The sequence below is a fragment of the Condylostylus longicornis genome, unplaced genomic scaffold (genome assembly GCF_029603195.1).
Source record: "Condylostylus longicornis isolate FDR11 unplaced genomic scaffold, ASM2960319v2 ptg000004l, whole genome shotgun sequence".
In the NCBI taxonomy this organism is placed as follows: domain Eukaryota; kingdom Metazoa; phylum Arthropoda; class Insecta; order Diptera; family Dolichopodidae; genus Condylostylus; species Condylostylus longicornis.
Genome location: NW_026577973.1, coordinates 17,645,440 through 17,658,844, shown reverse-complemented (window position 1 = coordinate 17,658,844; position 13,405 = coordinate 17,645,440). Strand labels below are relative to the sequence as shown.

At 26.1% G+C, this 13,405-nt stretch overlaps 1 protein-coding gene across 1 annotated transcript in view; it reads right to left on the bottom strand.

The window, feature by feature from the left end:
- The window catches only part of LOC129614315 (elongation of very long chain fatty acids protein 7), a 102,199-nt gene that overhangs the window by 35,891 nt on the left and 52,903 nt on the right, over positions 1-13,405 (bottom strand). The window lies entirely within an intron of this gene.

The following is a 13,405-nucleotide window of genomic DNA, read 5'->3' as shown; positions in this document are numbered from 1 at the left end:
TTACACACACACTATACTAGGGCAATATCCCACAAAATGTCTACTAAAAAATAATAAGAAGGAAGTAAAATGAAACATTTGACAAATCAAAGGCATTCGATTTAATATTTCCCCCAGTATTTTATCCTAAGAAAAGTTGATTCAAATCAAAAAACTGTTTTGATTTAGGTTCCCATTTGCTCGCTTTGCGAGTTTCCAGAAATTTGTGGAATGGCGTTTTAGGGACCATCAAAAAGCAAAAAAATTATTAGCATTTTCTTCCTAAACTTTTGCCATATATTCAAAAAATTAATAAATTAATGTAGTAAAACTACTTTAAATATAATTAATTCTAATCCAATTACACATAAAGTGTGCCAAGTCCTTAAGTGCATATATAATTTAATGTGTGATCAAACCGAATATAATTACTTTAATCACCGGTATGTTGTTACGCTATTATGTGTTTTTTTTCAAATCAATTTCAGTTTAAAACTTGCTTCTTAGTACTTTACTGCTTTTTATAGTTAATTAATTATATTTTAAGTTTTTCATGAATGAAAGCAATTATGAATTTACAAAAAATAAAAGCATGTATAGATACTTTTCTTTCTAAATTGTCACGAAACATTTCAGTTATGTGTAGAAACATACATTGTATGAACATACTTATGTCCAATTTATAATTTAATTACATTTCCGATTAGTCATCAAGTATATACAAATGTATATCCACATATTTCTCTGTATGCATACAAACACATTTACGAATTTAGAACATTTTAAAAAAATAATTGACTTTTAATAAATTTTTGGTTGGTTCGCCGAAAAACAACAAAGTTTCAATTACTTTAAATTTTGTAGAATTGTTCGTATATAAAATTCAAATCCCAATAAAATATTTCTAATATACCATCGCAATTATAAACAATGACATGAGAAATGTAAAAATTTTTAAGCCGAGTGTAATATTTTTTTGTGTTTTTTTCGCACTGTGTCTGAAATAGCAGTCGATAGGATTTTCATATAGACAGCATAAAACATACCGTATTTTTAAGATGTCAAGAAATTTTTGGATTGATAAATTGACCAGGGTTGCAAAAACGAGTCGCAAATACTTTGTAAAATCTATTGTAATCTTTTGATTTTTTCTTATCAAATTTCTGATCTTTTTTTTTTTGTTTCCTCAATTTTTTTGCTAATAAGAAAATATTTTGCTCTGTTATATCAATAATCGAAATGCATCAAATTTGCATCAAACTGTGAAAGTCTATATTGTCCTAAAATTCATTACTTCAAAATAATCTTTGAACGAACATTGATCAGTTTAATTAAAAAACAAAAATTAAATTTATGACATCTGGTGAAGAAATTATTCACATTACTTGATTTGATACTGTTACATTGCGTTAATTAACAACATTTCTCGCTACCTCCAAAAATACAAGCGAAAAAAACTTTCTAGTAAAACTTATTTTTAAAATTTTGAAAATATTCAAATACGAATTTATTAAAAATAAATGATTACCTATGGAAAACAGAAATATTTACGACAATATTAGGTCAGTGCTATTACACAAAAAAAAAATAATGCGAATAAAATTTTAAAATGAAAATTTTAAAAGTTCTTAACATTAAAACAGTCAGTCATTATCACAAAACTTGTTTACCTTATTGTACAGTAATAGTTGTGAAATAATAAAAATGACAAAAAAATTAATAATAACAGTTCATATTTCAAAGACTATCTCTTATAAATCAATTAAATTTAATTACAGTAATTTCAAAATTAATATTAAAATTTTAAAGATCTAATTAGAAATAAATCTAGAAGTATGTTACTCGTATTAGTCTTGCATTTTAATCTAATAAATTAAAGTGATAATAAAAGTTTTAAAAGAAACCTTTAGAAGCAAGATTGGCTTTAAAGTTACACGAGTTCGCAATAAGTCACATCCAATAGCGACTATGAGACATAAACGATTTTTTAATCGTTTGTTATTGGAATACAAGTGTAAGAAAATTCTGATAAGTCTTTTGAAAAATAAATCAAAGGTTTCTTAGATCAATATAACTTGTAAAGAAAATCGTAAAACCGTAAGATTTAATGTTTCTTATGATCATTTTCACAAATATGCTACAATTCTGTCATGCGTCAAATCAGAAAACAATTAATAAAATAAGAATATACAAATGTTCGACTTTATATGTTTGACTTTAACATTTCTTATTATACAAATTGTATATTGGTCAATCAAATAGAAAAATTTGGTACTCTTAATCTTAATTTAAAAATTTTTAATAAGCATTAATTTATGATTTTTCATAAGCATTAATTCTAAAGTTTCAAACACTTAGTTTCAGAATATAATTTAGATTTTTGCAACTTCAAAATATGTTCTTTTTTTTTTATTCTTCGAAAACTTTTGTTAAGTAAAAAGTTTAAAAACAAAACAAAAATTTAGTTAATGTTAATAAATTGGAAAAAAACCATAAATTTCATTAACACCATAAATTTAAAAATTCATAATTTATAATTTGAAAAGTACATGCCAACACGATTCCAGAGGGTTCAAGCTTGAAGGAGTTTAGAGTAAAAATGAAAACTAATCAGAAAATATTGAAGAAATAAATTTTTTCTGGGTCATGAGGGTTTTTATACCCGTACGAACGTATGTTCGAAGGGTATACTAAATTTGCCTTACCGTTTGTAACGCTAAGAAATAACGGTGTTAGATATTGACTCAAGTGTATGTTTTTGATCAGCGTCAAATTCTGAGTTGATTTAGCTTTGTCTGTCCGTCCGTCCGTCCGTCCGTCCGAACGATAACTCAAAAACTAATTGAGCTAAGTTCACCAAATTTTCACAAATGATTTATTGTAGTAAGTGCCAGAACCCTATTTAAATTGGACATGATCGGGGTACCGGTTCGGGTAGATGCCATACAACTTCAAAATTTATTTGGCTATATCTCAGAAACTATAAAAGTTATGGTATTGAAATTTCACAAAAACGGATATATTAGTAGGGCTAATATGCCATATAAAAGTCGTTGAAATTACTTGGCTCCTTCTGGTACCTGCCATACAACTTCAAAAGTTATTGGACTATATTTCAGAAACTATTAAAGCTATGGTATTGAAATTTCACACAAACGAATATATTAGTAGAGCCAATGTGTCTCATAAAAGTCGTTGAAATTACTTGGCTCCTTCTGGTACCTGCCATACAACTTCAAAAGTTATTTGACTATATCTCAAAAACTATAAAAGCTGTGATATTGAGATTTCACACATGTGAATATATTAGTAGGGCCGATGTGCTTGATAAAATTCGCTAAAATTTCTTGGCTCTTTCTGGTAGCTGCCATGCAACTTCAATAGTAGTTTGGCACACACAGTATTTTGAAAAACACTGTACTGAAATTTTGCATAAATTAATATGGTAATACGGCAACTTAAAGTCATAGTCTGCCCCATAGTTAGTTATGGCACATTAGTTATTCGCACATAGGATAACAAATTCGTACGGGTATCACAGAGTTGACAAGGTCAACTCTATTTTTTTTCTCGTTAATATTTAAAACTTTTTTGTTGGACCCCAATAAACCATTTACTTAAAGTTTTATAATTGTGGAACTAAATAAAAATTTTAACGCAATCTTGCATATGGTACTTACAGATTTCGCATATTAAATGTTGTCTATATAAAAGTTTGATTGCGACTTACCTGAAAGAGAATATTAAAAAAAATTATTATTAGTAAAACTTAAATTAAATTAAAAAATCAAATAAATTTATTTTAAATTTATCACATAATAAAAAATACTGAATTGCCATGGAAAAATCAGAATTATTTTTAAAAAAAATTTATGAAATTTTTTGCAGAATCAAATTATAATTTGGAATGAAATTATTACAGTGATCGCTAAGCTTTAAACAAAAAATATGAGTCAAAAATAAAATGTTGGGTAAGGCTTGGCAAAAGGGGTGAAATTATAAAATCCAGAAAAATGCAATCATAAAGGACCACCTGTGAAGAATTTCGTATATAAAATTTGTGCAAAATCTAATTAAGTAATTTTCAAACTCCAATTTCTATCATCATTTGAGAAAATGAAAAAGAAATTTGGACTGTATTTGGGACGACTTTGAGGTTCGTACAAAACCTAAAAATATTTTTGTTACTCTTTATTTATATGTATAATTGGCAGAATTTTGTTCCGCATTTTGCATAGAAAATTTTTTATTTTTAGTATATTTTATTGCCTCATATATTCTGTTTGATGCCATGCTCAAATTATTTAAAACGGCAGTCGTTTAAGTTAATGTTAAGGAACCCTAAATATCATTAAAGGATGTCAAAAAAAACTTAGTCATTCTGGGGTTAAAATACAACAATTCAATCAAAACATAGGAAATGCTAAATGAATTAAAACACGTATTATATACACAAATAAAAATTAATGTTTAACACCCATGAAAATAAAAATTGTAGCCTGTAACAGCAGAGATACAACGTTTTTGGTTTCATTTTAAAAGTATCAGTATTTGAAAAACTATACGAGTGAATGAAAACAATTTGTTAATGAACAATGGGAGTTTCTACACAAGTCGACAAAAAAATGCAGAAGATATCTCTAATAAGTTAAGGTATATGGCAACCCCGCTTTTACGGGCATCTTAACATACTTTTATGCATGTGATTTTGTTTCATACACAAAATAGAAATAAAAACTAGAAATAGAAACGAGAAATGAAAAGGAGATTCGCAGCAGTATCCTTAGAAGCAATAAACCTCGAGAAGTAGTCCATATTCTGTCTTCAAAAAAAACCTATATAAACTCTACTATAGTGCAGAATTGTTTCCATTGTACTTTTATCCTACATCTTTCTCATTGTGCGTAAAAAAATAAATCAACGTCCTCAAAAGCTGACGTGAATAAAGGCAATCAATGATGGTCTCCCATCAAATTTACTATGCACATTTACGGCAACCGTTAAAGAGTTCTTTTACTTCAAATAAAATAAAGATTAGAATATTTTTTGAGCTTCAATTAACCTTAACTTATATATTAAACGTGTTGATCTCTTATATTATGTAACATTAGAGATCATTAGAGCTTTCTTAAAATATTTCTTAAAATTATAGAGTTGCCAGTTTTTTATTTCCTTTGATTAATTTTCTAGAATTACATACATAACACTGTTATTACTTTAATTTTTTATTTAAAACAAAATACAAACATAGTAATATAATTTGATTGTCAAATTCAAAAGTTGTACCACAAAGTCAATGTGTATGTGTGAATGTGCCTTTGAAATTATTTTACCGGCATGAACTTTGGACATAAAACTATAAACAAACAAGAAAGAAAAAAACACTTTATTTTCATCCATCTGCTAAGTGAAAAATTTATCTTTAAAGATTTTTTTTTTGTTTTCCTACAGCATTACCTTGTTAAATGCCATGTAAGAAAAAAGAATTTATTTCTTTTGGTTTTTTCACTTGACTTTTATTCATATTTACTTAAGTAGGCATACAAGTTTATTCCATCTTGAATACTTTTTTTCTCGCCATTTTTTCTTTCTTTTGATCTGTCTTTTTTTTTTTTGTAGAAATGCTTCTCTTTTGAATATCTTTTTTATTTCTTTCTTAAAAAACGAAAGTTTTTTATGCTCTACCATTATGATTAGTACACAATTGAGTCTTGAAGAAGTTCATTTTGATGCCTTTAGTTGAGGCACACACACAGACGAATGAGAAGAGTAAAAACAGACGAATGGTAAAAAAAAAAAATAAAAAAAAATCTAAAAATTATTATACAATACTGTTTTTATTGGTTTTATTTTAGGGGAAAATATTAAACACTGTAGAAATACAGTGAATACCAGTAAATTAAGGCAAGTATTATACAAGTATATTATTGAATACAAATTAATTTCAAAACATAGCGCAATCACTTAATTTTCTTTTCAACTTATAATCTCATTAGAGTTGGCATCACTAATAGTGTCAACCAGTATTCATTTGACTTCCACAAAATCAACTAATTAAAGTGAAGCTAACCCATATTTACAATTTACTGAAAAAAATTTCGTATATTTTTATAATGCCTATAAACTCTTCATATTTATAGTGACGATTCCAATGATATTATGCTTTTATTACCGAACGCATTGCATAAAATAAGGTTATGTGATGGCACCAAATTTCGGATGTCAAATGTTCGGTGAGAACGCACTTCTCGATAGTAAGGAAGGGAAAAAACTATTTTTAAAGAGATGTCGGTTTGTCTGTCTGTGTCCACAGGTGTATCTCAAGTTTAGTTGAACCGATTTTCATGAAATTTTGTATGTGAATTTACTTCGGCTACGTTGAAGATTGATAAACTTTTGGGATATGGTTTCAATAAAAGAATCTAAATAGAAATTAGGATTTTTAATTTGATTTTAAAAATATTAATTTTATAAATAAATTACAATTTCTTTAAAACTTCCCTACAAAATTAATTTTGTTTTTAAGCCTTGCGCTTTTCCTAAAACTGAGTTTGAATTATTTTGACTTGACTGTAGAGTAAGTAACATTAAGCGGAACATTTTTATTGCATTCCAACGATATTGTTATTTAGAAATCAGAAAAATAACAAAAATTCTCAAGTTACTGACTTTAAAAGCTTTCATATTTAAAGCTACACTTAAAACCTGAATAACTCACATCTTTAAAAGTCAATCAGCCGGTTTTTTTTTATGTTGTACTTGAATTTTTAACAACAGTAAAAAAACTATAAAAGAAAAATCAAAGAAACTGATTACTTCGTTGTCAAATTATTAAATCGTCAGAAAACGGTTCCTGATATTTCTATATATATATATATATATATACTGAATATTAAGTACACAATATTTAAGTGTTCATAGTTATTATAAAAATGAAAATATGTTGGTAGTCTATTAGAAGTCTTTAAATTCCCTGTTTAATGTGCCTTAAATTATACCAATTTTACCGATCCATTATATAATATCTCACAAATCATAGTCAAAAACTGGAGCTTTTATCAATACCGAGTTTTGTGAATTATGTAAACTTAGGTAATAACTAATACTAACTAATAACAGCAGAGTACTTTTCCTAAATTTAAAACTTTATATACCGATTTAATGCACATTGCAAAACGTAAATGAGAGAATTAAGTGAAAAACTATTTTGATATATTCATGTGACATTTAATTGACACATGAAAATACCAAAATAAATTAAAATCAAACGCTTAGTATTAAAAAACATTACCTTTAATTTCTCATATTTTTATAATCTTTTCATCTTCAATAATTAACTTATTTTTTTTTAATCTAAAACCTTTTTTAAATTACTTCATATTTTAAAATACCGCCACCACCGTATATAATAAAAAACATTAAAAGCCAAAATCATTACCCAAAAATTTTACGATTTATTTTAGTTTTTTTAATTTTTTTAATTTTAGCACACCTCATTACTTCACATGCTTACAATTTCATTATTTTATACTTATTTTGATCCGTATTTAATCCTAATAATGAGTAAATTAACGACCAAAAAGAAAATTTTCGTTATACTTAATTAGAAGCTCGCAAACTTTTATACTTACACAGCCAGAAAAAAAAACTGGCTATAATTTTTATTGAGTTCAACATTAATTTATTTTGTATGACATAAATTAGTATACGCTGTATTTATAACTTGATAAGAATTAATTTTCAAACGCATCATTCCATAGACAATCTTTAAATTAAGATCTCAACTATCGATTTTACAGAAAGTACCAACTTTTTATGTCAAATTATTGCTTTTGAAACCACCAATTTTTGATTGTTAAAATCAAATATACTTTTTGTACACTTTTTCAAAAAAGCTTGGGGAAGGTAATTTCAATTTACGAGGGACTTGTTCAATTTTATTCGATTAGAAGTGTAGAATTAAAAATACGAATGATATTTATCAATGTTAATTCATGTTAATTGCCGTATGGCAACAAACATTCTAAGATTAATAACATTATTTTTTCATTGAAATGTGTATACAAAACTTCAGCTTTATATCCTAAAAGTTATAAGTTAAAGTTATGTAAACAGATGTGTGAATTAGCATGAATCTAATAAACATATTTTTTCGTATTCTGTTAGAAATGTGCTAAAATATAGGTTTTATTTGTGTTATTTAATAAACACTAGAGAAATTGAATTTAATTAGAGACAACATAAATGTTAATTAAGTATGTATTTCTCTCTTTTTAATAGAAGATTAAGAGAAATTAATGTTCTCGTTTTTTTTGGGAAACCGCAAACTATTACAACACAAATTTATGTAATATTGCACCTATACAATTTACCCGTATTCTATTAGTCGAATCACTTGCGGAGATGGGATATTATTGAAAGAATTTTGTTCTTCAGTATAGAATTTCGAATTTTGGAATTGATTTTATTTAGAAAATTACAATATTTTTGCATAAGAACCCATGACGTCAAGTGATGTGACTAACATAATATGGTTGTATATTTCAAAAAATAATTTTCTTAATTTTTGAATATAGAAATTATATTGGAATTTTAAGTAATGAATTTGTCAATCATGGTACTAGTCAAAAAAATTTCAGAATGTTTAACAAAAATACGTCTATGTTATGTATTCAAGCTAAGTTTTTAAGGAATGTGTTGCTTATAGCAAATCGTTTTCGTAGCACCTAGTTAAGAAAAAAATTAAAATTTCTGCTGTTCAATTCTCCATGAAAATCTATCTGACTCTTGCAATCTACAAGTTGCAAACCATTTTAAATTAGTCGTTTTGCAATTCTAAAACTCTTACCTGACAAAACTGTCCTTATTAAATTCAAAAACATTTTTGATTTGCAATTATAATTATAGTAATGATTTTTAACCTATTAGAAAATTTTTCTAGCTGACCATGAAAATAAAAAACCCAAATTTTCTTGCGAAAAGTTTTTCTCAAAATAAATTTTTACCAAAAAAAATCACCTGGCAAGTATTTTGATATTGTTTTGTTTTGGTTTTCGTTTTTATTTTTCATCTTTAAAAATTAACGAAGGCTTGTTTTTGATGACTATCGAAAAAAAAGTTGAACTTGTCTTCCGAAAAAAGTGAAAGTTTATATACAAAATTTGATTTTTTTTTTTGTTGTCTTTCTTGAAAAACGTTAAAAAAAAATTTAGCACTTTTTTTTAACATTCCACTTTTTAAGTGTATTTGTGAGTATGGGAATCGTAGACGTATAAATTTTGGAATTCGCATACATCGCATCGCAAGTGCTATGATGATGTTTTCGGTCTCGTTTTCGTTTGTATCCGTAAAGAATCACGTATTTTATTTTGTTTTTTTTTATATTCTTTTTTGTTGCTCCTTTTAGTTAATCAATATTTATGAATTATTAATTTTGGGACAATTTCTTTTTTATTTGTTTCTGTTTTCGTTTATTTTTATTTTAATATTTTGCAAAGCAGACTTTTGTGGGTTAATAAATATGGTTGACGTTATACTTTCATTCGTGAAATTTTTTTAAAATTATAATTCGGATGCTTATGATGTTTTGTGCTTTTAATATTTATTGATATTATTATAATAATTTTTCATGAATTTTAAAATAATCATCTGATATAAGAGAAAAGGTAAAAAAATTTTTTCAAATTCATATGTAAACTTTATTGGATTATAGATTTTTTTGGTTGAATGAATGGTTTTATTATGATAATGAAAAAAATTTTTCTATAAATGACTAAAAAACAAAAAATTTTCATTTCTTTCAAGTTTTGTGGAAACAAGTAAATTCCGACAATAATTAAATAAATTAAATGTTATCAGAATGAAGGTATTTGACAGTTTTCCAACATGACAAATATCCAAAAATGATGACTTTTCTGTTATGCTAAATGCTCCAATCGCTTTGAAATTTTAAAATTCATTAAGCAATTTTTGTGTGCTTCACTTACATCATCAGTCATTCAAAAAGCTTCTTAAATTAATGAAGTCTTAAAAATCATATAAATAAACTTGAGCCAAACCAATGTTTGTAAATTATCGCATTCCCTTTCAACAAGTGAAAATATGGCTTTTAAAAACATTCTACTACATTATTTAAATTAATTTCTTTCATAAGCACTCTGGAACAAATTAAATTGATGGAAACTTCTAACATAATGCTTGAATTCAAGGGTTAATTGCGTGAGTTAAGAAAAATAATTATATTTTTTGATAACATGACATTTACAGTCAGCCTTCTGCATCTCGAATAGCTCGCAGTTTCGCAAATATAAGGTGGTAAGAATTCAAACTCGAAGAAGCCCACTCTTACTTTTCTGTGTTTACAGAATTTGAAAAACGTTACAATAAAGAGACAAATCGTGGGATTTTTAAAACTTTGAGGGGCTATAACTTTTAGAAGGGGAGAGAGATGTAAAAAATTTCTTCTACAGAAGTAAGTTTCTAGTAGAGATCTATTCATATGTAAAGATTTATTTCAGTTACCTATCTCAAAGTATATAGAAATGTTCACGAAAGAACGGACGGACGGACAGAGAGAGTAGTTTCACTATTTTTTTTGGAAAAGTGCTAAAAAGGAAATTATTCGAACGGAAAATATTTTTTTTTAATTTTGCTCATCTTCCTTCTACACCAAATTAACCTACAAGTAAGAGATATCTTAATTTTGTTTTTATTATTTTTCACTTGGAAACGACAGACAGTCCTAACTAAACACCAGAATGCAATTTTTAAACTTTTCGCAATTAATTCATTTGAACTTTATAGTGTTTATTTTTTTTTGTAATTCAATAATTTTAACTTAAGAAATCTATTAAGAATAAGAATTTTCAATTGTGCTGCGAGCTGGAGTGATTAGAATTCAAAATACGATCACACACGCAACATGCAAAATTTTTTTCTCCATACTGGAAAAAAAATGTCTTTTACTTTATATCAGTTGTTACCAAAAAAAAAAATTATCAAAATCATAAAAAATGTAAACTTGTACTTATAATAAAAAAAATATGTAAAACAAAGACTCATGTAGTATTTTTATAAAGAATTTATAAACATACAAACATTCGTACACGCAAATAAATTTTGCGAAACGAATCAAGGATAGCACGAACTTTGAGGAGTCAGTCACCCTATTATATAGTTTTATAATAATATACTGCAATCATAAAAGTTTTCCCTTAGTACAACGACTCTAAAAAGGAATAGGTCAAAATTCTTAAAAAAAAAAGAAAAAAATTAGCCTGAAATCAATAACCTTACTTGTAAGAAGGGTTCTAGGCGAATAAACAAAAGAATACATAGGTTCACTTTATATAGAATAAAATTATTACTATTTATACAACTTACACCTACCTTCCTTTAACAACTACATAAATATAGTAAACAGTTATGAATTCTAAATATTCTGTTAAGTCGTTAAATTGTTGTTTAAACTTTCAGAATAATTTTTCATAAATTCATTAAAGCGTATTAAGGATCTCTATATTCAACAATTTCAACAGGTGTGAAATAGAAAATTTATTGGACATGAATAATAAGAATGGAAATATTATTAGGGCATAATTGCAATTATTCATAAAGAATTTTTAATAAAAAAAAAATTCCACACAGAATAGTATAAAAATGTACTTACTTAAAATGTGAAGAAAAAAAGCAATAGACCATTTTTCAAAAAGAATTGCCGGATTAAAAATTATTGGTGCGACCAAAAGCGTGCCACATTCGACTAATCATTGCCAACTTCATTCACTGAAGTTAACAGTTTTATCAAGACAAAATGTTCGACTCAACAATTTTTAAAAGTAATTAAATTATTTTATCAAAATAAACGTTCGGTTATCGGAACTTATAAAGCAACTATTGCCAATTTACTTGTATGGAATAAGATTATTTTCTGCAATATTAAAAACAAAATCGAATGAAAATTTTATTAGGGCACTGTCAAATATACAATATTTGAAGTATATACAATTCATAATTGGCAATTTGGGTAAGAACAAAATCACAAACGTTTTATTTTACTCTAAATAAAAAAGTCTATCGATTTGTGAATCATTAAAAATTCATTTCAGACAAGAAATATTGATTTGACAGTCTAAAATCTACAATTGAAAGAAAACTATCCGAGACGCAACTATTTTTAATATTGTCAAATTAATCCACTTTCATACATATATTGCTAAGTTTAAAATATTGACATTTCTGATTACAGCTACTTATATAGTCATTGAATAATGTAAAATATACAAATATAGTTTTTGATTCATGCTGTTAATAATAACACTATGGGTATTTCATTTACAAATTATGAATAATAAAACACTAAAATTGATTAGAAACGTTTTGGGGGAAAAAAAAATATTCTCATTTATTATTCACTTTTATTTTTTATTATAATAAACCAATTTATCAGTTCATTTGATTAAATGTGAGCCACACGCAGTAGAATTTTTGAAACTAAAACATTTTTCTTAATTTTCACTATAATGTATATGTGTATGTATATTATAATGTTAGTATGCGTGCATTTAATGGAACAAGAGTAAAGTTAAGGCTATTAATGAACAAGGTACACAAATCTAAGGCGTATACACATACATAAATATATGCATGTAATAAAATTTAATAAGTACGTTTTTCATTTCACGCTGCAAATGTGTTACTATACGAAAAATCGAAATCAGATTTTGTTGTAAATTTGTTAATTAATTGTGCTTCATTAAAAAATATGTACCAATATTTTCGTGAAAATGTACTATGAGTTAAATCGTTAAATATTATAAAGAAATTCTACATTTTTACGAACAGCAAAGAGCTCAAAAGAGTATAAGCACATTTTACGCCAAATATTATATTCATTCATGACATAGGAAGCAAAACACGTACTCTTTCTTTAGTGAAAATTTTAAAACTGAATTTCTATCTCAATTTGGGAGTGCTCAATCAAGAATAAATGAACACTCCTGAAATGTCAGACGGAATATTTACTATCACTAACAATATGTTATCAATTGTTTTATTTCAGGAAAAAAAATCCCAGTGTTAAAATTAGAACTCTTTTAAATTTTCAATCAAATTTAAAATTTTTTTATACAGAATTTATCTTGCACCAACAACACAATTTTATACAACTAATAAAATTCATATTTGCCATATGCAATGTGTTAAATTAAAAATTTTTAATTTCTTTTGGAAGTCTAAACAAACAATAACAATGCAAAACGTCCTCTTATATTAATATTAAAGTAAATTATTGGTTTTTACAGTTCAATATAGGCTGATGTTAAAATTTAATTTTCTAAGTTGTTAAGATCTGATTATTAGCCCTTATAATCAATTTAGAATTCAATTTTATAATTAAACTCTGAACATATTATTCAATATGTTCAGA